We start from the raw sequence: 26,423 nt of genomic DNA on the forward strand, positions 1-26,423 counted from the left end.
TTTAAAACTTTCTTCCATGGGTGGTGGTGGTTGCTTACTGGGCTAGTATTTATTGCCCATTCCAATTATCCTGGAGAAGGCAGTGGTGAGCCACCTTCTGGAAATGCTGCAGTCCCTATGTACTGCAATTGCTATTAGGGGAGGAATGTCAGGATTTGGAAAGTGAAGTAACAGTGATATAGTTCCAAGTCAAGATGGTGTGTGGCTTGGAGGGAACTTGCAGATAGTGGTATTCTTATGTACAGTATCTGCTGCTCTCGTCTTTCTCCTCCATAAAAGTTGTGCTTTTGAAAGAGATTGCCAAAGGAGCCTTAGTGAGTTGTTGCTGTATATGGTGCACACCCTCTGCAGTGTATCGGTCCACAAGATGTAGGCCATTCAGTCTATTGAATCTGCTCTGCCATTCATTGATATCATGGTTGATCTGATAATCTTAAACTTCTTTTTCCTGCTTTTGCCACATAACCCCAGATTCTGTTTATTAATACAAGTCTGGATGTAGGCTTGCTTGTTGAGCTGGAAGGTTCATTTTCACATGTTTCATCACCATATTAGGTAATATCTTCAGTAGTGCTTTGTCCAGAGGCTCACTGGTGTTTCCTGCTTTCTATTCTTATGTTTGGGTTTCTTTGGGTTGGTGATGTCATTTCCTGTACATTTTCTCAAGGGGTGATAAATGGGGTCCAAGTCAAGGTGTTTGCTAATAGAGTTCCGGATGGAATGCCATGCTTCTAGGAATTCTTGTGAATGTTTCTGTTTGGCTTGTCCAAGGGTGCATGTGTTGTCCCAGTTGAAGTGGTGTCCTTCCTTATCTGTATGTAAGGAAACTAGTGAGAGAGGGTTGACAGATTGATTAGGACCCCATTTAGCACCCCCTCCGAAAAAGAACAGGAAATGACCAATAACCATAGGAAATGATGTCACCACAGGAAATGACATTGCCAAGCCAAGGAAACCCGAACGTATAAGTAGAAAGCAGGAAACACCAGCAATGCTTCGTCCGGAGGCTTACTGAAGATGTTACCTAGTATGGTGATGAAACATCTCAAAACAAACCTTCCAACTCGGCGAGTAAACCAAATCCAGAACCTCAACCGGTGCTACAAATCTTCTCAACTTCCTAATAAGAATCTGTCTTTCTCAGCCACGAATATACCTAATTTCCACAGCCTAAAAAGCTGTCTGCAGAAAAAAAGTCACATCCTCTAAAGGAGGAAATTCCTTCTCGCCTCTGTCTTATTTGTCTGACTCCTTATCTGGGATTATGCCCATTGTTTTCCCTTGTGGGAGAGTCTAGGACCAACCTCTCCACATTAATGCTGTTAAGTCCCCTGAGACTCTTGTATGTTTCAATAAACTGGCCTCTCGACTTCTATATTCCAATGTTTACAACTGAACATCTCATAAAGCAATCCCTTCATAGTGAACCTTCTCTAGACTGCCTGCTATGTTAGTTTTTTTTAGATAAGGGGCCCAAATCAGTTTACAGTTTTCCAGCTATGGTCTGACCAGTGGCTAATGTAGATTTAGCAAAACCTCCCTTGTGTCTTGTCAAAGCTGCACAGGCTTGGGGGAGTCAGGAGATGAATTACCTGCCTCAGAATGCAACTGAAATGAATACTCCAGTTCATTTTCTGATCAATTGTTACTCCCAATTGTTACTCCCAATTGTTGATCAATTGTCGATAATGATGGGACTCAATAATGCCATTGAATGCCCAGGGGAGGCGGTGAGGTTTCTAGCGATGGTAGGGTTCAGAAGAGATTGACCAGAATATTGCTGGATATGGATTTGAGTTGTTGTCGGTATGTTCACCAAGGTGTGAATTTGGTTTGCTGACATTTCATCTCCTCTCTAGGTGACATACTCAGTGGTGTGAAACATTGCTGTACTGTGGGAGTGTGTAGCCTTAAATGTGACACGTTTGCTACAGGGAATGCAGGAAAATACTTGTTCAGAAGAATTGGGGACATCTGTTCTTAGTGTCAATGGATTGGTGTACATAAGGTTGACTTGTGGAATGTGTGGCAGTACTTCCTTCTCAGGCCAAAGGATGGAGGCTTGCATATTTCCCAGGGTGTTGGATAACTAAAAATTATGGTGATATTGAAGTCGCTAAACAAAACTTATACTCACTTGGAAAAGAACTTGTAATTGAATAAGCTGATGGGAATGTGCACGTAATAGAATAATTCTGATACATTTTCATGTATGTTACACCTGAGCAGATTTGAATTTGTGAAGCTCAGTCCCCCATCTTGACTGTTCTAGGAAGTGAATGTCTCATTACCCTTTAAGGCTAGGAAAACACACAGGCTGAAAGTTGGAATGTGTTCATATGAGTGAGAGTTAGAAAACCATCTTCTGTCAATTACATTCACTGGTTCTACCTCCTGCCCAAAATCCACAAACCTGACTGCCCTGGCCGACCCATTGTCTCAGCCTGCTCCTGCTTCACAGAACTCATCTCCGCATACCTCGACACGGTTCTGTCCCCTTTTAGTCCAAGAACTCCCCACCTACATTTGGGACACCACCCACTCCCTCCACCACCTCCATGATTTTCGCTTCCCTGGTCCCCAACACCTTATCTTCACGATGGACATCCAGTCCCTGTACACCTCCATCCCCCATCACGAAGGACTCAAAGCCCTCCGCTTCTTCCTTTCCCGCCGCACCAACCAGTACCCTTCCACTGACACCCTCCTTCGACTGACTGAACTGGTCCTCCCCCTGAATAACTTCTCTTTCCAATCCTCCCACTTCCTCCAAACTAAAGGAGTTGCCATGGGCACCCGCATGGGCCCCAGCTATGCCTGTCTCTTTGTAGGATATGTGGAAACAGTCCATCTTCCGCAACTACACTGGCACCACCCCCCACCTTTTCCTCCGCCACATCGATGACTGTATCGGCGCTGCCTCGTGCTCCCACGAGGAGGTTGAACAGTTCATCAACTTTACTAACACCTTCCATCCCGACCTGAAATTCACCTGGACTGTCTCAGACTCCTCCCTCCCCTTCCTAGACCTTTCCATTTCTATCTCGGGCAACCGACTCAACACAGACATCTACTATAAACCGACTGACTCCCACAGCTACCTGGACTACACCTCCTCCCACCCTGCCCTCTGTAAAAACTCCATCCCATATTCCCAATTCCTTCGTCTCCGCCGCATCTGCTCCCAGGAGGACCAGTTCCAATACCGTACAGCCCAGATGGCCTCCTTCTTCAAGGACCGCAGACTCCCCCAGACGTGATCGATGATGCCCTCCACCGCATCTCCTCCACTTCCCGCTCCTTCGCCCTTGAGCCCCGCCCCTCCAACCGCCACCAAGACAGAACACCACTGGTTCTCACCTACCACCCCACCAACCTCCATATACAGCGTATCATCCGCCGTCATTTCCGCCAACTCCAAACGGACCCCACCACCAAGGATATATTTCCCTCCCCTCCCCTATCAGCATTCCGCAAAGATCACTCCCTTCGTGACTCCCTCGTCAGGTCCACACCCCCCACCTACCCAACCTCTACTCCCGGTACCTTCCCCTGCAACCGCAGGAAATGCAAAACTTGCGCCCACACCTCCCCCCTTACTTCTCTCCAAGGCCCCAAGGGATCCTTCCATATCCACCACAAATTCACCTGCACCTCCACACACATCATCTATTGCATCCGCTGCACCCAATGTGGCCTCCTCTATATTGGGGAGACAGGCCGCCTACTTGCGGAACGCTTCAGAGAACACCTCTGGGACGCCTGGACCAACCAACCCAACCACCCCCTGGCTCAACACTTTAACTCTCCCCCCCACTCCACCGAGGACATGCAGGTCCTTGGACTCCTCCATCGCCAGAACATAACAACACGACAATTGGAGGAAGAGCGCCTCATCTTCCGCCTGGGAACCCTCCAACCACAAGGGATGAACTCAGATTTCTCCAGTTTCCTCATTTCCCCTCCCCCACCTTGTCTCAGTCGATTTCTTCGAACTCAGCACCGCCCTCCTAACCTGCAATTTTCTTCCTGACCTCTCCGCCCCCACCCCACTCCGGCCTATCACCCTCACCTTGACCTCCTTCCACCTAACACATCTCCATCGCCCCTCCCCCCAAGTCCCTCCTCCCTACCTTTTATCTTAGCCTGCTGGACACATTTTCCTCATTCCTGATGAAGGGCTTTTGCCCGAAACGTCGAATTTCCTGTTCCTTGGATGCTGCCTGACCTGCTGCGCTTTAACCAGCAACACATTTTCAGCTCTGATCTCCAGCACCTGCAGACCTCACTTTTTACTTCACTGAATGGTTCAAAGGACACAGAGAGAGAGAGACAGACAGACAGGATCGTCCGACTAAATTAGTCTAGATTAATCCTTTACGGTCTGATTTGAGTGAACATTGGCTTGTTGTGGATTGAATGTGTGTGTTTGTTCCCTGGAGCTCGAGATCTGGGAATGTTATGAATTGAAGTTGCATTTTGGGAGTCTAAGATAATTTTAAATGAAATAGCCATTTTGTAGGACAATGATACTGGACATGTTAGCTGAGCGAGGTGACCCCATAACCTTTTCCACATAGTTTAGACTAGTCTCTCATTATGATGTACTAGCCAAAGCAGTTGAATATTTGGGGCCTGGCTGGATCAAGGTTCCCCACTTGGATGCATATGTAGCTTAATTAGTCAAGTGTATACAGACCTGTCAACGAGTTTCTCTTCCTCTGCAAACTTTTGCCATTTTATTGTTGCTTATCTGATTAAGGACATGTAGTGTTTTTTGTAATTTTAATACCAAGTTCTGTATAGAGACAGCTTGTTTGCAGCAATAAGGAGGGGGGTAGACTGAGAGAGCTCTTAGAAGTAAGAGCTGGCGCTGCTACCCAGCTAATGGTTTTAGAACCTTTAGCTCAAGCCTGGCTTGTAGTTATCTATATTATAGTGTAACTTTTGGTGCCATTGGTAAATAAATTTTAACTAAACTGTAAGAGTTTTATATTCCAGACTACCACAGAGTATGATCTCTGGGATGAACCAAGACAGGGATTCCCTGAGCTGTCTCGAATAGGTACTTTAACAGTAATGTGGTTGGAATTTATTTGGTTTCATTCCCGCTCCTATTATTTGCCGGTTCTGTTTGTTCATTGCAGTGATCGGTATATTGGGTGTAGGTTAATGTGGTTATTGATGGGGTCTATGGGTGAGTAAGTGAGGTCTGCAGATGCTGGAGATCAGAGCTGAAAATATGTTGCTGGAAAAGCGCAGCAGGTCGGGCAGCATCCAAGGAACAGGAGATTCAACGTTTCGGGCATAAGCCCTTCAGTGCCAAGCTTCTAGGAATTCTCTGGCTTTCTCTGTTTGGCTTGTCTTATGATTGTTGTGTTGTCTCGGACGAATTTGTGGACCTTGTTATCTGTCTCTGTGTGTGTATAGATATGAAGGGTAGATGTTTGTATTGTTTAGTGTCTAGTTGATGTTCATGAATGTAGATCACAGGTTATCTGCCTGTTTGTCCTAATATGGAAGGCTTTGAGTTTATATAAAAAAAGGCTGCATTGGCTGGGACGTCTTTCATTGGAGAATAGGAAGTTAAGAGATGACCTTAGAGGTTTATGAAATCATGAGGGTTACAGTAAGGGTTAATGTTTGGTGTCTTTTCCCTAGGTTGTGGGATTTCAAGACTCTGTATATTTTTATGGTGAGAGGAGGGAGATTTAAAATGGCATGAGAGGCAAATTGTTGACACAGAGGGTGGTTTGGGTGTGGCGTGAACTTTGAGGAACTGGTGGATGCAGCACAGTTATGTTTAAAAGACATTTAGGTAAGTACATGAATAGGAAAGATTTAAAGGGAAATGGAACAGGCAGGTGGAACTAGTTTAGTTTGGGATTATGTTTGGCATAGACTAGTTGAGGTGTCTATTTCCACACTGTATGACTATGATCATTGCCTGACTCTTGCTGGCACTAATGTTAATTGCCACTTATCAGCCCAAGTCTATGATCATGGACTGCCTCACGGAGGAGTCACAAATAGTGCTGAACATTGCGTGATCTTTAATGAAGATCCCCAGTTCTAAGCTTATGGTGCAGAGAAGGTAGTTGACAAAGAAATGGAAAATAGATTGGTGTGGACACTACCATACAGAACATGCATGATGATATTCTGGAGGTGAGTTGATTGATCTCTAACCACCACAACTGTCTTTATGCTAGGCATATGGCTCCAGTGGTGAAGCAATTTTTCAAAATTCCATTGATTTAGATGTCACCAGGGCTCCTTGATGCTCTGCTCAGTCAAATGTGGCCTTGTGATACTGAGCTGCATATATTTTTTGAACTGCTGTCAGAGGAGGTGGTGGAGGCTGGTTTAAATTTCAACATTTAAAAGAAATTGGGTGGATATGAGAATAGAAATGATTGAGGGATATGGGCCAAATGTTGGAAAATGGGACTAAATTAATGTAGAAATCTACATTATCCGCATGGATAAGTTGCTCTGAAGGGTCTGTTTCCATACTGTACATATCTATGACTTGTATTGATGCTGCATTGTATTCATTGTTCTAGAGGAGTACTAGAGCATTAATCATTCCTGATGAAGGGCTTATGCCCGAAACGTCGAATTTCCTATTCCTTGGATGCTGCCTGACCTGCTGTGCTTTAACCAGCAACACATTTTCAACTGTGATCTCCAGTATCTGCAGACCTCATTTTTTACCCCATTAATCATTCTGGGCTGGCATTGATTTGTATGCATCACTCTGGGCTGCTTGCTTTACTTTGGGAATGATACTGAGCTGCGTGCATCCATCTGCTCTCGCTCTGAGCTGTATACATTACATTGTGGTAACAAAGGACTGCATTATTCTGAATGCATGCAACACTCTGGGCTGCTTGCGTGGGTCATGGACAACAAGGGGTAGCACATGTCAATGTAGGCTATTGCTGGGCTGGTTCCATCACTGCCAGTGAGCTGTCTACATCGCTCTGGGTTGTATGCATTAGTAGTCTGACATTGGACTATATGCACCAGTCTCCGGTGCCACAGGACTGTATGTCAATCCAGGCTACCCCTGGACTGTGTGTATCACGCTGTGCGAAGATTGGGTCGCACACGTCAATCTTGGGCTAACTTGGGACTGTTTGTATAATGGAATGGCATTCGCTTGTATGTATCAATGTAAGTTGACAGTAGACTGTATGCACAATGCTGGGCTGAATGCATCGTTCTGGGCTGTCCTGGAGTTGGATGTGTAACTCTGGAATGACATATGCTTCTATTCCGACTCCCACAGCTACCTGAATTACATCTCTCCCCACCTTACCTCTTGCAAAAATGCCATCCCATATTCCCAAATCCTCTACCTTCCCTGCCCCCCTCCTCCTATCTGCTCCCAGGAGGACCATTTCTACTACAGAACACACCAGGTGGCCTCCTTCTTTAGAGACCGCAATTTCCCTTCCCACCTGGTTAAAGATGCCCTCCAACGGATCTCGTCCACATCCCACACCTTTGCCCTCAGACCCCACCCCTCCAACCGTAACAAGGACAGAACCCCCCTGGTGCTCACCTTCCACCCTACAAACCTTCGCATAAACCAAATCATCCACCGACATTTCCGCCACTTCAAAAAGACTCCACCACCAGGGATATTTTTCCCTCCCCACCCCTTTTGCGGAAGGCGGAAAGACCATTCCCTCCATGACTAGCTGGTCAGGTCCACGCCTCCCCCTACAACCCACCTCCCATCATGGCACCTTCCCCTGCCACTGCAGGAACTGCAAAACCTGTGCCCACACCTCCTCCCTCACCTCTATCCAAGGCCCTAAAGGAGCCTTCCACATCCATCAAAGTTTTACCTGCACATCCACTAATATCGTTTATTGTATCCAGTGCTCCCGATGCGGTCTCCTCTACATTGGGGAGACTGGACGCCTCCTAGCAGAGCGCTTTAGGGAACATCTCCGGGACACCTGCACCAATCAAACACACCTCCAACTCCCCCTCCCACTCTGTCGAGGACAGGGAGGCCATGGGCCTCCTTCACAGCCGCTCCCTCACCACCAGATGCCTGGAGGAAGAACGCCTCATTTTCTGCCTCGGACCACTTCAACCCCAGGGCATCAATGTGGACTTAAACAATTTCCTCATTTCCCCTTCCCCCACCTCACCCTAGTTCCAAACTTCCAGCTCAGCACTGTCCCCATGACTTGTCCTACCTGCCTATGTTCTTTTCCACCTATTTTCTTTTCTCCTATCCACTCCACCCTCTTTCTCCCCCGCGCCCCCACCGACGTATCACCTTCATTCCCTCCCCCCACCATGCTACTTTTTCCCCACCCCCACCCTCCTCTACCTTATCTCTCCACCCTTGAGGCTCTCTGCCTTTATTCCTGATGAAGGGCTTTTGCCTGAAACATCGATTTTGCTGCTCCTCGGATGCTGCCTGAACTGCTGTGCTCTTCTAGCACCACCAATCTAGAATACGATTCTATACATCAACATGGGCTGATTCCGGGCTGCATGCATGACCCTGAACTGAATGCATCACTCTAGGATGACACGGGTCTGCTTGCATGGCTCACTGATTACACTGGGCAGCACGCATTTAATCTGGAGTACCACTTGGCTGTTTGCACCACTCTACTGACAATGGAGCTGCCTGCATCGCTCTGGGTTGCATGCATCAAATGTGGCCTGACACGGGACTACATGCAGCAACCTGGCGTGACACATGACTGTATGCGTCAATCTGGACTACCACTGGATTGTATGTATAATCTGTGGTAATACTGGGCTGTAAGCATTAATCTGGTCGGACATGGGACTGCATGCATAACTCCGGAATGACATTTGCCTGTATGCATCAACGTGGGCTGACACTAGGCTGCATGCATGATTCATACAGCCCAGAGTCAATCTGGGGTGACATGGGGCTGCATGTATGACTCTGGGCTGTATGAGCTGAAAATGTGTTTCTGGAAAAGCGCAGCAGGTCAGGCAGCATCCAAGGAGATGGAGAATCGACGTTTTGGGCATGAGCCCTTCTTCAGGAATGAGGAAAGTGTGTCCAGCAGGCCAAGATAAAAGGTAGGGAGGAGGGACTTGGGGGAGGGGCATTGGAAATGCAAAAGGTGGAAGGATGTTAAGGTGAGGGTGATAGGCTGGAGTGGGGGTGAGGGCGGAGAGGTCAGGAAGAAGATTGCAGGTTAGGAAGGTGGTGCTGAGTTCGAGGGATTTGACTGAGAAAGGTGGGGGGAGGGGAAATGAGGAAACTGGAGAAATCTAGGTTCATCCCTTGTGGTTGGAGGGTTCCCAGGCGGAAGATGAGGCGCTCTTCCTCCAGCCGTCTTGTTGCTATGGTCTGGCGATGGAGGAGTCCAAGGACCTGCATGTCCTTGGCGGACTGGGAAGGGGAGTTGAAGTGTTGAGCCACGGGGTGGTTGAGTTGGTTGGTCCGGATGTCCCAGAGGTGTTCTCTGAAACGTTCCGCAAGGAGGCGGCCTGTCTCCCCAATATAGAGGAGGCCACATCGGATTCAGCGGATACGGTAAATAATGGGTGTGTAGGTGCAGGTGAATTTGTGGTAGATATGGAAGGATCCCTCGGGGCCTTGGAGAGAAGTAAGGGAGGAGGTGTGGGCGCAAGTTTTGCATTTCTTGCGGTTGCAGGGGCAGGTGCCGGGAGTGGAGGTTGGGTTGGTGGGGGGTGTGGACCTGCCGAGGGAGTCACGGATGGAGTGGTCTTTTTGGAACGCTGATAGGGGAGGGGGGGGGAATATATCCCTGCTGGTGGGGTCCGTTTGGAGGTGGCGGAAATGACGACGGATGATATGATGTATGTGGAGGTTGGTGGGGTGGTAGGTGAGGACCAGTGGGGGTTCTGTCCTGGTGGCAATTGGAGGGGCGGGGCGGGGCTCAAGGGCGGAGGAGCGGGAAGTGGAGGAGATGCGGTGGAGGGCATCGTTGATCACGGCTGGGAGGAAATTGCGGTCTTTGAAGAAGGAGGCCATTTGGGTTGTACGGTATTGGAACTGGTCCTCCTGGGAGCAGAGGCCGTGAAGACGAAGGAATTGGGAGTATGGGATGGCGTTTTTACAGGGGACAGGGTGGAAGGAGGTGTAGTCTAGGTAGCTGTGGGAGTTGGTTAGTTTGTGGTAAATGTCCGTGTTGATTCGGTCGTCTGAGATAGAAATGGCCCTCCGCGGCCCCAAGGGCTCCTTCCATATCCGTCACACATTCACCTGCACCTCCACACACATCATTTACTGTATCCGCTGCACCTGATGTGGCCTCCTCTATATTGGGGAGATAGGCCGACCAGCAGAATGTTTCAGAGCACACCTCTGACATGGGGCTGCATGTATAACTCTGCAACAGCACTCGCCTGTATGCATCAACATGGGCTGACACTAGGCTGCATGTATGACTCTGGGCTGTATGAATCAATCAGAGCTGACATGGGGCTGCATATATGACTCTGGGCTGTATGAGTCAGTCAGGGCTGACATGGGGCTGCATGTATGACTCTGGGCTGTATGAATCAATCACAGCTGATACTAGGCTGCATGTATGACTGGGCTGTATGAATCAATCAGGGCTGACATGAGGCTGCATGTATGACTCTGGAATAGCACTCGCCTATCTGCATCAACATGGGCTGCCATGGGGCTGCATATATAACTCTGGGCTATATGAATCAATCAATGCTGACATGGGACTGCATGTATGACTGGGCTGTATGAATCAATCAGAGCTGACATGGGGCTGCATGTATGACTGTGGGCTGTATGAGTCAATCAGGGCTGACACGGGGCTGCATGTATGACTGGAATAGCACTCGCCTGTCTGCATCAACATGGGCTGAACACATCCCCTGGTGTTGACACTGGTTTGCATGACTCAGGGCTGCCTGCTGGATTCGGTTTCCGGTTTGCAGTGCCCCGGAAGTGACGCTGGAGGAGGTGGACGGGCCAGTTCCGCTCGCGCTGCGTTTCCCCAACGGCGGATCCGAGCGACCGGGAGTCAGTGGAGCCCGAGCCCAGGCCGTGCCTCCGCCACTGCCCCCGGGGCCGAGCGGCCGGGTGAGTACCGGGAGCCGGGCTACCCCCAACCTAGGCCGGAGGGTGGGAGAGGAAACCACCGGAGCCCCGGAATAACCCAGAGGGGGAGGTACTGACTTATAACCAGCACTAACTAGCATAACTAATGTTAACCCAGCAGCACTGGTTCCAGGATAAACCACCCCAATCTGTTCATTTCCAGAGCAGGAAGCACCTTTAGCATGGTAAATGGTACCCTGTCATTAATAACCAGCCTTAACTAAAATTAAAAATAGCCAAGCCACTAATCACATGCTAACCATTGTGGTAAACAGTTACACCTTTAGCCAGGTGACTTAGCATTTGTATTCATTATTAACTAGCATAATTATCACCAAGGGTACTAATCGATGGTACTAACTATGATAACCGAGTACCAGAAGCATTTATAACTAGTTGAAGAGTGTGGTGCTGGACAAGCACAACCGGTTAGACAGTAACCCTCGGATGCCACACTTTTCAACTGATCTGCAGTCCTCACTTTCTCCTAGCATTTATAATCAGCAATAACTTGAATAATGAAGAAACAGGAGTATTTATAACCAATGTTAACTATGATAATCGAGCACCAGGAGCATTTATAACCAGCATTAACTGACGTAATAAAGAATAATAGCATCAATCATCAATTGTTAGTTGGATTTGGCATCAGTAATATTAATAAATAATGCTCAAATGTTAACTAGTATTAATGTAGGAATGTAATTATGTTTGTGACAATATTAGTTGTTCCCATTGATTACTGCACTGAACAGTTGTAGTTGTGAGAGCGACGGAGATGCTAGTATAGCTGGATGATAACAATTCTGTATTTTAAGTAGACTAATAGCACTGATGCCTGCAAGTGTGTTATTGAGTTGCATGAGTATTAGTCATAACCAAAAGATTAATCATCAGCAATCAGAAGTCTGCGAAGACCCACAATGTTTTCAGCCGCAGTGATACTATCATGCAACAATATTGAGAAGAGTGCATGTTGGCAATCTCAGTTAGGTAACGGAGAAAGTGCTTTGTTTTCAGACTGCTTTCTCCAACAGTGGTCTCCTGTATTCTGCTAAATATTGATGTTTTTAACATTTCCTGTCCTAGGGCATTCATGCAGGAAGTAGACGGTACACAGCACAGTCATAAATTAGTGATGATATACAGATGTTCTGAAAAGAGGGGCTCAAATTTTGGGATGATGTTTTATAAGAATGTCATGGAAAGTAATTTTGCTGAATCACTACTTTTGGAGATTTTTAAAATGTTTTTGCGAAGAATGTAAACGTGTATTAAAGATTGACTTTTGTGCTCTCCCTCCCACAGTTCCATTTTCTTTTTTTCCCCTCCTGTAAGTTTTTCTGATCATAATGATACAAAATCACAGATGCTGTGAGCCACGGTACTAATCTGGTTTCCAGCACCTGCAGTCATTGTTTTTACCTACGGTACTAAGTGTTATCAGGCTATTCAACTTTGCAGTATTACTCCTGCATTTGGTGTTGCATTCTCTTTTTGAGCTGGTTAAATAGCAACAATTTCCTAACACTACCTTTGTCCTTTCCCTGCCTCTGTTCACGGTTTAATTGCTGATATAAGGTAATTGGATACATGGAGTCATGCTTGATAGTGGCAGTTTTTTCATTCTCATTCAGAACGAGAGTCCTAAGTGACTGGAAGCAGAGTTGCCAAGGATGCGTTGAAGGGGTGGAATGTGTTTTGAGATATGCCACAGCCCAGGAAAGTTCTGGGAGAGGCGATTTGTGGGATGTTAGAGGTCATGGAGAGATTGAACAAAAGGTTAAGAATTTAAAATATGAGAAATGGGGACACTTGGACCCATGCAGCTGGGCACAAACAGGGTGAAGTTTCATTGGCTTGGTGAGATAGGTTAAAGGCTGCAAAGTTTTGGGTATTAGTCATTTACTGCACAGAGGCTATCTGACCTATTAACTGTGTGCTGCCTCTCCATGGAGCAATCCAGACAGTCCCATTCCCTTGCTCCATTGTCATTGCTCTGCAAGTTTCCTTCAAATGCCATCCAATTTCTTTTCACCATGATTGATTTCTGCTTCTATCATATCCTGTTCTATTGTAGAAGATTCTGGCTGATAGGGAGAACATTTGATTCTTGAAGTGCCTTGTGCATTTAAGTTATTGAAGTGGTGGATGATACAAAATACTTTGAATTGCACTTCAGGCTGCAAAGGAAATTTGGAGTCTTATGTGCTTTCCCAGGGTAAAGTGGTTCCAGAACATTAATTTCAGACTGCTTCAAGAATCATATTCAACTCTGTGTTAACTGTTTTTCTCTTTCTCCTAAGAAGCTACTAGAATTAGAGTTTTTTGAGTACTCTTTTTTTCAAAACATTTAGGCTATCCTGGATATAACAATGATAGTTTGTTCTTAAACCTGAGTTTGTATCAGCGACCAGAATAATACCTCGGAGGCAATATTGGCAAATGTACTTGGTCTCTTCTCACCAGAATAAAGAATGCAGTGGATGTCTCTTGGCTATAAATACTGCACAGTTCTATCCAACCAGACCAGTGTACAGCTTGGGTGGGACTTTATGCATTTGTATCCTGCTGTTGTTTTTCAGTGCTTGTTCAGTTGGTTTTCTTGATTTTTTTTGCTCACAGTGGTTCATCTTTTTGTGTTGAGCCTGTTGCAACTCTCAGATTTTTAATCTGTGTCTGTTTCAGAGTTTGGGTTTTCTTCCTTTGTGCAATTTGTTCAGTTTGAATTTGCGTTGTTGTGTTTGTTGTAAATTATTTGGGCATGACTGACACCGATGTAAACACTGTCAAAAAGGCCATTTGTTTTGCCGCCCTGGTGTGCAACCTTGATTGTGGTTGAGATTTCGGTTTCACCTGTTAGTTGATGTGCTAGTTAAATTTTCTTCAGGGCACTGGAGCTATTGCAATCCTGGGTAAACATAGAATAGTTTTGGCCTTTGATTTCTTATTGGAATATTTGGTTCTGTGAACAGGCTTAAAATCTGAGCACACTAAGTGTTGTGAAGCATGAGAGAATTTCTGTTTGGAACATTGTCAAGGTCTTTCAGGTGTTTGATTTGGTGTATTTTGTGCACTTCAGCTGTAATAAGTATGCTGTGGGATGTGAGTTGTGTGGTGCATCTATTGGTTGATAAGCACTTGGTTATACTGTAGAACTATTGAAGCTTTGCTAAACCATGCTGATAGTTAAAGAATCATACAGCATGGAAATGGATTCTTCAGTCCACACCGACCGTGTTCCCAAATTAAAGTAGTCCCACTTGCTTGCGTTTGGTCCATCTCCTTCTAAATCTTTCCTGTTCATGTCCTTATTCCAATATCTTTTACATGTTGTAACTGTATCTGCATCCATCATTTTGTCTGGCAGTTCATTCCATACAGGAACCACTGTGTATTAAAACAAAAAGTTGTAACTCACATCCTTTTTAAAACTTTTTCCTCTTGCCTTAAAAATATGCTCCCTTATTTTGCACTTCCCTACCCCAAGGAAAAGACCCTTGCTAATCACCACATACCCCTCATGGTTTTTAAAATCTCTGTAAGGCCACCCCTCAACCTCCTATGCTCCCAATAAACCTTTGAATAAGATTTCATTCCTTTGTAAAATGCTGAGAGGAAATTGATGCGGAAATTCAGCTTGAAATTAAGCTGTTTCATACTTTATTTGTATTTTATTCCAAAATTAAGCATTGATAATTTTTAAAAGTTCCATATGATTTTGCTTGACCATTTTGCTTTCTCCTCCTCTGGAAGTAAGAGCCTATTTGCAAAAGTGAGAAAGCTGAGGGTTGATCTAGTAGAAGTCTTGAACATTGATAGACATAAAAATGTTCTCACTACTATGGAAAACCAAAATTTGCATTCAATAAACAAGGGTAGGTAGATTGGCCATGCTAAATTGCCCAGTGTCCAGGGATATGTAGGCTAGGTGGATTAACATGAGTAATTAGTGTGTGGGGAATACGTCTGAGTGGGATGCTCTGTGGAGAGGGTCAGTGTGGGTCCAATAGTCAAATGGCCTGCTTGCATACTGTGATTCTATGAAAAATAGGATAACAGTAAATAAATCCAAGAGGGAGTTCAGGGGATATTTCCTTTACTCCGGCTCAGCAGTATGTGGAGATTTCTAGCATGTGACATGATGGTGTAATGCATAGATGCTTTTAAGTACACATTATAAACATAAGGCTGCAAGAGAAATAAAAGGTGGCATGAATAAAAGAAACTAATTAGAAATGTAAACAGGCCATTTGGACCAAATGGCATGCTCCTTTGGTGAATTCGCGTAATCCGAAATGAGGTACTCTTCCCTTGTCTAGGTAGATTGTTCCCAGCACACACTTATACTCATATTTGAAAGTAGCTGTTTTGAGATTTTGAGGCCCAACAAGTCCACACCGACCCTTTGAAGAATAACCCAACCGACCCATTTCCCTCTGACTAATGCACCATATACTATGGGTAGTTAAGCATGGCCAATTCACAAAACCTGCAAATCTTTGGACTGTGGGAGGAAACCGGAGCACCCGGAGGCAATGCACACTGACACGGGGGAGAATATGCAATCTCCACACAGACAGTTGCCCCTGGCTGGAATCGAACCCAAATCCCTGGCACTGTGATGCAGCAGTGATAACCACTGAGACATAGTTAAAGTTCACTTGAGAATGTAACTTTTTAAAAAAAAGTTTTGCGATTTACATATGAAAGAACTTAAATCAACATGGTCATTCTAAAAGATGAGAGACTTAACAAACAATCTAGATCTTTTTCAATGTATAATTTCAGTTACATCATACTGTAAACTTTTGCTATAAATTCTGTGTCTTACGATCTTATACTCCACAACCACCTGATAAAGGAGCAGCACTCAGAAAGCTAGTGCTTCTAAATAAACTTCTTGGACTATAACCTGGTGTTGTGATTTTTAACTTTTTTCACCTTGTCAACTGACTTTACATAATGAATGCTTTTTCACCTTGTTAAATGACTTTACATAAGGAATGCTTGTTCTCCTCATCAACCCACTAACCTTGCCTCCAGCACCTCATTGTTTACTGCAAGTTCTTACCTGAACCAAGTCATGCTAGCTGAACCTTTTGTCAAGCAACCCTAAACTTAACTCTTTCCGTACCTGCTTATACCTTGTATACTTTCTCAGGGAGAACAAAATAACGATGTTATTTAGGTGGAGAAAAACTGCAGAAAGCTGCCACACAAAAGTAATTGGGGTCTACTTGTACATGAAACAAAAAGCTGGAATACAGGTACACAGCAAGGTTTCACTACAGCTTTTCCCAGACTGTCGGGATTCAATTCAATGATTCTTTACTCCAACTATCACAACCTTATAAATAGATTCTTGCTTTTTTCCCTTTCACTGATGTCAGACTAACAGGTCTGTAGCTCCCTGTTTTCTCTATCCCTGCTTTCTTAACGGTGTTATATTTCCAATTTGTTCAACACAATTTTGGAAAATAACCATCAACACATCCACTATCTCAACAGCCACTTTCTCAGCACTCTGAGATGTAGATTATTAGGTACAAGGAGTTTGAGTTTTTATTCTCAGTAATTTGTCTTCTGCTCTTTTTTTTACTCTTACTGAATATCTTTCATTTCCTCATTCTCACTAGTCCTTAGATTGTCTACTATTGCAGGGAGGTTTTTATGTTTTTCTTTGTATAGATGGGCACACTTTTCTTTTAATATATCCACGATTTCCTTATTCCTCATTATATGTTCTCCTTTCTTTTGTAATGGACCCTTTTTTAAAAAAGTTAATCTTAATTAATCTTTTTTACCTATCCATAAGCTTTCAAGGTCCATTCAAAATTTTTGCTACTTTATATTCTGTTTTCTCTTCATCAACTTCTTGGTTCTTCCCTGAATTCTAAGCTTTTCCTAATTCTCAGGCTTACTACTTTATTGGTAACTTTATTAGGCTCTTCCTTTGGTCTAATACTGTATTTTCAGTTAGGCGAGAGTGAGTACTGCAGATGCTGGAGATTAGAGTTGAGAGTGTGATTCTGGAAAAGCAGAGCAGATCAGGCAGCATCAAAGGAGCAGGAAAATCGACGTTTCGGGTTAAAGCCCGAAACGTCAATTTTCCTGCTCCTCGGATGTTACCTGACCTGCTGTGCTCTTCCAGCACCACACTCTCGACTCTAATATCTTCAGCTGTTGACCATGACTGGAACACCTTTCCTTCTGTGCGTCTCAGGAATTAAATTAGTTGTACACCATTTTTTAGTTTTTAAAATCTTTATTGTTTGACTACCATTGTCAATGAAGTTTCTCAATTTATTTCAAATTGCGCAATGCAAGTTGATTCCTCGACATACTGTTCTAGAAAACAGTTTAGTATACACTCCAGGAATCTGTCCTCCACATATTTAGGTTTGCTAGACTAATTAGGCTTGCCCAGGCTCTATGTAGATTGAAGTCCACCATGCTACTGTATTACCCTTGCTACGTACATGTTTAATTTCCTGATTTATGCCGTGCCTCTCTTTTCCACGACAATCGAGTGTTGCTCCTTAATGTTACTCAGTTCTGCCTTACTGATTCTACATCTTGATCATCTGATCCTTCTTAGTAATGTACTGATCCCATCCTTTATAACCGATACTTCTTGGCCTCTATTTCTTTTTAGCTATCCTTCCTAGTTGTTGAATCCTCCTAAATATTTAACTTAAACAAAAATAGAAGTTGCTGGAAAAGCTGAGCAGGTGTAGGTTCTTGTGACCAATAATTATTGCTCAGCCTACATTACTAAAGCAAATTTTTAGATTACTTTCAAATTGCTTTTAAAGTGGCAGTTGCATTCCTACATTACAATTGAGTACCCTTCAAAAATATTTCACTATAAAGGATGCTACAGAAATGCAAGAGGTCTGTTCTTTGCATCAACAAATGCCATCCTGAATTACACTAATATGAGAAAAGGATAAAAAAAATTACCAGAGAAAATAATCAATGTGTTCAAAAGAAATTGAGGGAGAAGGCAGCTTGATGTCTTCTGCGTTCTATCCAGGCTTTGTCCCTTTTCTCGTTTGCAGCTTAAAAGGAGGTAAAAGTTACTCTCGAGTGTTGTTTCCTGCAGCTGTTGGATTATTCGGGTTATTTTAAAATAATGTTATGGCGAAAGTCAGATATCATAGAGCCACAATATTTTTACTGTATACTGCATATGGATACAGAGCTCCTTGTCATGTGCAATTAGTGTATTAAGATGAGTTAATTTCTCCTTGACCATTAACAAGTAAATTGTAAGGTTAAGAACAGGACATCATTATGAAAATGATAACTGCTGTTCTGGCACTGTATTGGAGTTTAGTCAGAAAAACAATGAGCAGTGGTAATGCAGCTAAGTTTTAAATCCCACGATATATTTTAGACTTAAGCTTACTTGCCAGCAACATGTTAATTCTTCTAAATGTTTCCAAGCACAGTATTTGTGCATGGAGAGTGTTAAATGAGACTTATAAATGGAATGTCAATTTTCAAGCTATTCAGTGTTAAACTAGCTGAATGTTAACAGTTGCATCTCATCTTTCATGTTCTTGGAAAACATGTTTTCTACCTGAATCATAAGATTGATGTTGAATGAGGGTGTTACTGGCTTGGTGTGTCATCAATGTTCATCCTTGACACCAAAGTAGAAAGGGAGAAATGTTGTTTCTAGTCACTTGCGGGACGTGGGAATTGCTGGCTGGACCAGCATTTATTGCCTCTCCCTAGTTGCCCTTTGAGACAGTGATGGTGAGCTACTTCACTTGATGGTTGCAGTCCATGTACTCTCAGTCGACCCATAATGCCATTAGGGAGGGAATTCCATGATCTTAACACAGTGGCACTGAAGGAACGGTGATATATTTTCAAGTCAGCATGGTGTGTGACTTGGAGAGGAACTTGCAGGTGGTGATATGCTTGTGCATCTGCTGCCCGTGTCCTTCTAAGTGAAAATGGCTGTGGCTTTGGAAAGTGTATGAGGAAGTACCCTTAGTGAATTTCTGTAGTACAACATTTAGTTAGTGTACACTGCAGCAATGAGCGTTGTTGGTGAAGTGACTGTTTGTGGATGTGCTAACCTACTTTGTCCATGGTGTAAAACTTCTGATTGTTGTTGGAAGCATGTGAGGAATATTCCATCACAATCCTGACTTGTGCCTTGTTGACGAAGGACATGCTTTGGGAGTCAGGATGTGAGTTACTTGCTGTGGTATTCCTAGCCTCTGAACTGCTGTGTAGCCACTATTTATATGGCTTGTCCAGCTCAGAGTCTGGTTAATGGTAACTCCAACAATATGGATAGTGGGGGATTCAGTAATGATGATACCATTGAATGTCATTGAGTCATACAGCATGGCTTCAGACCCTTTGGTCCAATCAGTCCATGCTGACCATAATCTCAAACTTAACTAGTCCCACCTACCAGCACTTGGCCCATATCCTTCCAAACATTTCTTATTCGTGTAATTGTCTTAAGTGTCTTTTAATTGTTGTAACATGACACATAACCACGTACCTCTAGAAGAAACCTGCCATTCGCCTTATCTATACTCCTCATGATTTTATAAATCTCTGTAAGGTTACCTCTCAACCTGCTACCTTTCAGCAAAAAATGTCCCACCTTATCCAATCTCTCCCCTTAAACTCAAAGTCTCCATTTCTGGTGAGAATGTGTAGAGGGTATAAGCAGGTAGGGAAAGAGTTAAGTTCTGAGTTTTGTGGAAAAAAATAGGTTCAGCTGAACATGACTCAGATTAGATAAGAACGTGCAGTTAACAATGGGGTGCTGGAGACGAGGGTAACTGGTTAACAAGGTTGGAACAACATTTATTATGTTGAGCTATTTGACAATATTGGAAGCATTCAGTAGAAAAGATAAATTAACAAGGTGAAAAGTATTCATTATGTGAAGCCAGTTAAGGTTAGGAACATTCATTGTGTAACAGCAGATGGCTAATCCTTACTGTTGATTGTAACGGTCAACCAATCAATATTTATGTTGCCATGTCTAGATGCTTGTCACTGTAAAATGACTGTACTCCTGTGTGCTGGACACAGTTCTCTTGCTCGCTCGCTGTCTATCCTACAGATTCCTCGAACGATAATTAGTTCAGTTGAGAGACGCAGTTTGACAAACAAAGATTCAAGTCCTTTGCGCGATATTGGGGTTTGAGTCCCCTGGATGGGTTAATTTGAGGTTCGAGCTCTCTGGTTGGAATTTGAGCCCAACAGATTCAATCAGCTCCTCTGTCATGAGCACGAAAAGTGAAGAAACTAATGACAGTGAAGAGGCGTTCGGTATACTTTTTATCGGTAGCCTTCCTATGGATGTTAAGCCATGTGAGCTTTACCTTCATTTCGATCATTTAAGGGATACGATGGTTCACTGTTCAAGCTAACACCACAACAGCCAAATGGCTTTGTTATATTTAACTGCAGAGCAGGAGCAGATGCAGCAAAGAATACTGCGTTCACCTAGCCTGCAGCTGCAACTGCTACACTGCACGGTCAGATGTGCTGGTATCCTCCATCTGAAGCAGTTCTGGAAGGATGGAAGTCTCATTGGCTTTGTGAGGTGCTGAACTGCCCTGATCCAAGAATTCAGATTTCTCTTTGGAGTGGTGTGCAAGGACAGACTGAATTTTAAACTCGACTTGTGGCATGGTCACTGAGGACTGTGTATTTAAAACTTTACTGGTGAATTTTTTTCCACATGGGAGGATTCATTCAAATTCTATTTGTTGTAACGGACTAGTAATTTTTGTTGTTATAATCATTGTATGCTGTGTGTCAATAATTTGATTAAACACTAGCTTTCGGAGTCTTACGAAAGCTGTTAGTTTCATCTAGGTAGTTATCATAAAATGATAAAAGGAGGGAATGAGAATGTGAGTAGAGTATAAGCAAGCAGAGAAAGAACTAAGTTCTGCAATTTGTGAAACAAGTGGTTCAGCTGAGCATGACTCAGATCAAATAAGAACGTGTAATTAACAGTGGGGTGCTGGAGGCAATGGTAATAGGTTAACAAGGTGGAAAAAACATTCATTATGTAGAGCCATTTAACAAGATGAGGTAGCATTCAGTATGTAATGTAAGTTAACAAGGTGAAAAAGTATTCATTATGTGAAGCCAGTTAAGGTTAAGAACGTTCATTGTGCAACAGCAGATGGCTTAATCTTTACTGTTGATGCTCACTGATTGAAATGGTCACCCAATCAATATATATGTTGCCTTATCAGGATGCTCCTCCCTGTAAATGATTGTATAATTCGTTAAGAAACTGCTGTTTCTGAGAACTCATGTCTGTGTCCACATGGACGATCATTCTCTCTCCTTCCAGGGCCCGGAATAAAGATGAAGGAGGTGAAACTGCTGCGTCTCCAAGAGTTTTGCTTTGACTTGAGGGGTGGGAAGCAGGACAACGCTGGTAATCTCTTCTGAACCGTCTCCACCTTAATAATATCCTTCCTGTAACCGGACCACCAGAACTGTATAGGTACTTCAAAAGTGGTCTCACTAACATCTTGTACAGCTGCAACATGATGCCCCGATTCTATCCTCAAAGGTCTGAGCCATGAAGGCAAGCATGCTAAATGCCATCTTATCTACCCTATCTACAATGCAAACTTCAAATAATTTATGGACCTGAACCCCTCTATCTTTTACAGCACAACGCAAGGCCGTAATTTTAATTGTAAAAGTCCTGCTCTTGTAAGTTTTACCAAAAAACCGCACCTCACAATTATCTAAATTAAACTCTGTATGTAACTCTTCATCCAATTGATCAAGATCTCTTTGTAATTTTAGGTAACCTTCTTCACTGTCCACTATACCACCAGTTTTGGTGTGAATCTTGCTAACTGTGTCTTCTATGTTCTCATCTAAATCATTTGTATAAATAAAAGCATAAATGGGAACACCGTTGGTCACAGGCCTCAAGTTAGATTGGCCATCTCCATTCAGGAAGATGGCATTGTTTGGCATTTGTGTGGCATGGCTATTAACCTTTCAGCCCAAGGTTGTCCAGGTTTTTTTGCATTTGGACATGGACTGCTTCAGTATCTGAGGAGTCCTGAATGGTGCTGAACGTTTCCTAGTCATGAGTGAACATTTCCGTTTTTACCTTTTATGATGGATCTTGTACATGGACCTAAACAGTGAGAATCAGGATGGTTATGAATGACCACCTGTGCCTGGCATATGTCAGGTTCCTTCTGTTAATACCTGTATTCAATGGTATTAGGTTGTGTTTTTAGACAGTATTACTAGTACAGGAACTTAACATTTGCTCCATGAGGTTTACGTACATGCTGTGTCTGAGCATCCTACTCCTGATCTTCTTCCTCATCTGTTATTCCTCCCTCCTCTTAAAAGAAGGTATGTTATTCCCCTCAACTAATTCTTGTGGTCAGAACATGGAACTCATTATGTCTGGGTAAAGCAGTTTCTCCTGCATTCCCTATTGGATATAAATGTGACCCCTAGTTCAGATATTGTCTGTTCTCCATATCCCCTGTCAAGCCCTGTGAAGGATATCTTATAAGATCTTCAGTCTTTCTTTTTCTGGAGAAGAACACACCAAATTGTTAAATCTTCCTTTTGGACCCGTTTGCAATTTTTATTGGTCCTGAAATCACATGATTGTTGCAGTGAGCTTTCACCACTAAGGTTTGATTCAACCCAAACCAATTAGATGGATGGAAGTCTCTCCTCTTCATCAAGATTCTGCAGAGATTTTAGGCTTTCTCACTCTGGTTGCTTGCAGATGTTGAGCCACGGCATAAAATCAAAATGACTTTATCTTCCAGTACAGCTGGTTCTTCTTTGCGGTGTGAGCTACTGGGAAGAATTTGGAGATATAGTAAGCTGCTACCCTGGTGTAGGCATGCATCTGTAAGGTTGGAGTTAAAAGAGAGATGGCTTGTGCCTTTCTGGTATGGGTGTGTGTTTGCATGCGTTGTATGTGTATATGGAGGGGAGTTATGTTCAACAGCTGACAACGTTACTCTTGGGTGAGTCATAGAGATGTACAGCAAAGAAACGGACCCTTCGGTCCAACTGTTAATGCCACCCAGACATCTAGTATTGCATCGTTGTGAGTGCAGATGTGGAAATGACAGTGCAGCTGAACCAAACAACCTTCAATGTTTTTGCAAACTGTTTAATTTCAGCTTAGGTAAAATTGAGTACGGTCTTTCGGAGGGAGACAATTGAAACTTAATTGTGAAATGAAACTATCAATATTGAACTATTTTTGCTTTGAGGTTTGGTTGTAAGAGGCTTTTGTTTCGCATTTGAGCATATCCATGGTATTACCTTTTTCTAACACACCCAGAGAGACAATGTTTAGTTTGTCTTCAATGTGCTCCCAATGTCCTTGACACCAGAATGGTTCCAGAATTTGGCTTTGTTCCAAAGTCTTTGCTAGAGCAAAGCCAAAAAAACCAACCCAGGAATGTAAAAGCTTTTACCCTGCTGTCTTTCTGCCTATGGTATAATGTGGTCAAAGAGCTTATCCTTAGCCAAATTAAACTGTTTTTAGGAGCAACTTTTTCAAACAAGTGTTTTAATAAACATGTAGAGGTCCTCTGTCTGTATGCACCCTTCAATGCAGTGTTATCTAGACATGTTTTACATCAAAGTTTTAATTTAGTATAAATTCTATACTATCAGTCGTATATTGAAATAAATCTATGTAGGACAGGAGTGCTTACTACTGCAGATGTGCATAAATTTTACACAGCCACCATTAACTTGCACAGAAGTTTCTGTTAGTGCAAGACTGTGATAAGCAATATCAGCTAAATGTAATTTAGGTGTTTAATTTGCAAGTGCCTGTCTTTTTAGAGTTTCCCATACTGTTCTCAAACTTTTTTTATTTGCCTGTGAAATAATTTAATCCAAGTGATTCTACATGGTTTGTTCGGGTATTTAACCAAAACCAGCCCTTGATTGATGACTTCCTCTTGTGATATAGAACACAGAATGTCTATCTGATTTTATTTGTCCTTACCTCCACTTAATCAAGAGGTGATCAGTCCAATTGTTGAACATCAACCTACTCTGCCAAGAGATCAGTTAACTCTGCATCAATTATGGCAAAGCATGAAAACTTTGTTGTTATGATCCCAGCTGATGGTATCACTAGACAAGTTAGACCCCAGAATGAAATCCAGCTTCAGTCAACCACTGAAATGCAGATATGAGCTTAAAGTTTCTTGAGCAATGGAAGTTTATTACACATAAGAAATAAAAAACATGCTATTTAAATATACACCTTTTTTTTGCAGTATTTTAAGATTTGTCTAGCTAAGTTTTCAACCTACCTCCTGACACCTTCATTTAGATTCAAATACATTGAAATTACACCTCTGTACACTTCAGCTTAACTGTTTCTCTGTAGTTTGTCTTGTGAACTGTTGAGTCTTGACATGAATATTCACAGAACTGAGAGCTTAAGCTTCCTAGACTTTCCATGACCAGATTTCTAATTCTAATGTAGTTTGGAAGCTTCACAAATTAATCTGAAATGACTGTGTCCTACATGTGTGAGAAGAGGAAACTAAATTTGCTTCTGAACTGATATTTAAACACTGGGAATTCTCACTCCAGTTGATCCTTGATTATTCTGAACTGGAAACATGTCAGTGACCTTCAATGTTTCTCCACCTGTTATAAAATAAACATCTTTTCCATTAACACTCTTGGGGGTTCCTGATCTGACATAGTGGCTTAGAGTAAGTAATCCATTAAATTTTGAAGTGTTAATAAACCAGAATTAAATCATTGAATGTTTTAACACAAGTGTTACACCAAGGTTGCATTATTTGTCATGAATGCTGACCATAATTGATTGTAATGCATTTAACTACACAGGCCATTGGCCCAACAGGTCTCTGTTGGTGTTCATGTTCCACAAGAGTTTCTTGCCTCACCACCACATTACGGTGGAACCTTATATCCTTTCTCGCTCCATTATGTTCTTAGCAAGCTTCTCCTTAAAGCATCTGTGTGGTTTACTGCTACTGTATGCAAGAGAGAATTTGAATTTGAATGTATTATCACATCTTCACGATGTGCTGAAGTATTTTACTCTCAAATTATTTTTGGGAGTCACAGTGGGGAAAAAAATGTGGCAGTTAACTTTGCACATAACAAATGAATGACAAATATTGGCCAAGAAATCAGAACACTCCACTCTTTGATTAATACCATGTGACTATGAGGGTCTACCTGATCAACCAGATAAAGCTTTAAGTTAGAGTAACACTTGCACCATTAGCACTGTACTGATGTGTCCTACCGAGCACGTGCTGAGCTAAACTTATCTTGTGACCTCTCACTTTAGGGGTTTGAGTTAATTAATAATCTAAATGTAACCACCATGTTATAGGATTGCATGAGAGATGATGCAGAGGAGATTTACCAGGATGCTGTTTGGGCCTTATTTTGAATTATTCACTGCATGTTGACATTGCTGGCTTGGCCAGCATTTATTGCCCATATCTAATTTCCCAGATGAGAATCAGCCACATTGTTGAGAGCCTGGATGCGCAGGGAGGCCAGGCTGGGTAAGAATAGCAGGTTCTTTCCCTAAAGGACATTAGTGCATCAGATGGGTCTTCGTGACAATTTGAAATTGTTTCCTGGTCATTATTAGACTCTTAATTCCAGACTTTTATCAAATTCAAATTGTACCATCTGCCATGGTGGGATTCGTACTTTGTCCCCAGAATGTTTTGTGCATTTCTGGATTAGTATTTTGGTGATACAAAGTTTAAAAATCACACAACACCAGGTTATAGTCCAACAGGTTTAATTGGAAGCGCACCACCTTTCGGAGCGACGCTCCTTCATCAGGTGATAGTGGAGGGCTCAATCCTAACACACAATTTATAGCAAACATTTACAGTGTGATGTAACTGAAATTATACATTGAAAAATTGATTGTCTGTTAAGCCTTTCATCTGTTAGAATACAGTGATAGTTTCACTTCTTTCATGTGTAAATCACAAAATCTTTTTTTATTAAAAAAAGTTGCCTTCTCGGGTTAGCTGTTAACAATGATGATAGCTAGACAATATGTTGAAGGTGTTGGCCCCCCTGTGTTCTCTGTCTATGACCTGATGTTTAGATTGATTCTAATCTAAAAAGTGAGATAACGGAGTTTTACATAAATTCATGCAGTTTTTGAGCTCAGAGTTCTACATGAATGTATGCAGTTTTTGAACAAAGTACAATGTAACACTGCAAGTACAAATTCAACCCATAAAATTTGTGTGTGCATATGGGTCTGTCTGTGTGT

The 26,423-nt window shown here is 42.9% G+C and overlaps 1 protein-coding gene across 2 annotated transcripts in view; it reads left to right on the top strand.

Annotated features, from left to right (window-relative positions):
* The first annotated feature begins 10,968 nt into the window (after nucleotides 1-10,968).
* arih2 (ariadne homolog 2 (Drosophila)) overlaps nucleotides 10,969-26,423 on the top strand; it is an 88,042-nt gene continuing 72,587 nt past the window's right edge. The window contains exon 1 of one of the 2 annotated variants that reach the window (XM_060835353.1): nucleotides 10,969-11,083. The gene's annotated coding sequence lies outside the window, so the exon portion shown is untranslated. The other variant, XM_060835354.1, reaches the window with a different exon arrangement.

This window comes from Hemiscyllium ocellatum, chromosome 14 (assembly GCF_020745735.1).
Source record: "Hemiscyllium ocellatum isolate sHemOce1 chromosome 14, sHemOce1.pat.X.cur, whole genome shotgun sequence".
In the NCBI taxonomy this organism is placed as follows: Eukaryota; Metazoa; Chordata; class Chondrichthyes; order Orectolobiformes; family Hemiscylliidae; genus Hemiscyllium; species Hemiscyllium ocellatum.